The sequence below is a fragment of the Lolium perenne genome, chromosome 7, assembly GCF_019359855.2.
Source record: "Lolium perenne isolate Kyuss_39 chromosome 7, Kyuss_2.0, whole genome shotgun sequence".
Classification (NCBI taxonomy): domain Eukaryota; kingdom Viridiplantae; phylum Streptophyta; class Magnoliopsida; order Poales; family Poaceae; genus Lolium; species Lolium perenne.
In genome coordinates, this window is record NC_067250.2 from 122,443,648 (window position 1) to 122,445,450 (window position 1,803).

Here is a 1,803-nt window from a genome sequence, read left to right on the forward strand (position 1 = left end):
TCCAAACCTCCGCATCTTCAGAAGAGGATGTAGCCGCAATTTCGGTGTCGCGGCAACCTAGCAAGTTGGCTAACCGCCGCATCTTTCGTGCAGTGTTCTGCGTCGTGGAAGTCATGGTTACAAAGCCACCCGAACACACTAGCTTACATTGAAAGTTGGTGACCATACCTTAATGAAATGCCGCATCGGTCCGATAGGCTTCTTATTTGTATGGCTCTGATCCCAAACAACCTCGCACTGCTCAGCTGTTTTTTGGATCTCGGACCGCTGCGATAAACATATTATACAAAATTTGAGCGATCACATGCCAATGTAGATGATGTACTAGCTAACGAGAGAATACATTACCACGAAGTTCAGCTCGGAAGCAATAGAAGTCGATCTTCCTTTGCGAGCATAGATGTCGTGCTGGCTTTGCGCAACCTCATCGAACTCGATGGGGTCGTCCAAGATGTCGTCATCATACGCGGGTTTCACTAACTCGATACGCGTGCTTTGATGAAACCATTGGAGATAGTTGTTGAAAGCGGCCAAGTCGTGGGGGACAATCTCCACATGGCCAGCATTCCGTACCGCTTCCAAACAGTGTTGGAACGCTGTGACGTGGCCTCTATGATGGTCAGGCCAATTTGTGATCTTCCTCTGCCGCTGCCTATCAAGCCTGCAAGAATCAAGAAGTTAGATTCTATCTTTTCAATCAACAAGCTTCCATCGCATGATTCAAGAAGTTTACCTATGAAGCGCGTGGTCCGTGTCTTGCCACTGAGGTGGGCACTCCTGATACAGCCCAAACTGTCTCATCACTCTGTGCGGCTGGTGGTACTCAACAAGCCACATGCATATGAGTGGGAAGCGCATACGCCAGAAACGCGCCTCCTCAACGCACTTGGGGTTGAGGTCAGCCATCCCCGCGCCAATATGGTAGTAGGTACCATATGGCTCCCAATCCACCTGCAGCATACAAATATTTCAGAATTTACAACATGCTAGCAGAATTTATGAACTCGGATTGCAAAAGAGTGATGGTTTAAATCGGTTACCTGCTCAGCGGTAAGAGTGTCCAACTCCTCAGTGTAGTGCCTGTACATGATCTTTGGATCGCTCGTCATCTCCGAGACATTGTCCCAAAGAAATGCCCAAGTCGGCTCCCAAGTCGGCTCCCGATCAAGGTTGTCCCGGTAATGAGGCCATGGCCTCTCGGTGAGTATCCTGGGCCGCCGAACTGATAGGCGGTCCCAGCTCCATACGGAAAGTAGGAGCAAGCATCCACCAATACCGCCGCTCCCAGTCCTGCGACAAGCTTCGTCCAACTGCAAAAATAAGACATTGGGTTAGTACTTTGTCTAGCACACATACATGAGAAGAATAGTACATGCAGCAAATCTTCACCTGCCGGTAGAGGTAGGCAAGTGCCGCTGTTCCCCAACTCCACCGGTGCTCCAACACCATAAGCGCCTTGAGCCAACACCAATGGGCCAACTTCCCACCACTGTCAGCAAAGAGAGTCCTCGAAATCATGTACCACAAGTACACTCGGGTGTATGTCTTGATAGTGTCACCGTTGGCCCCTTCCGGGCATTCTCCAAAGTTAAGCCTAATCCAACCGGCGGGAGCTCTCTCCTTTGTATGTGCTGGCGGCGGAGGAGCCATGCCAATAAGGTCCTCCATCTGTCTGCGCCTCCCATCAGAAGCTGTGTTCATACACAGTGCTGAATAGGAAGTCCAAGTATCATTGAGACATCCTGAAGAGTAGGGGTCATCTCGTCGGCCCTCAAGTGGAAGGTGTGCGTCTCCGGCCTCCAC

General features: G+C 50.6%; 1 long non-coding RNA gene across 1 annotated transcript; it reads right to left on the reverse strand.

Moving 5' to 3' along the window:
- Positions 1–517: 517 nt before the first annotated feature.
- On the reverse strand, positions 518–941 carry LOC139834178 (uncharacterized). The gene is made up of 2 exons (XR_011749613.1): positions 734–941; positions 518–661 (listed from the first exon to the last, which is right to left on the reverse strand). It is a non-coding gene; the product is annotated as an uncharacterized lncRNA (long non-coding RNA).
- Between the last annotated feature and the right edge of the window lie 862 nt (positions 942–1,803).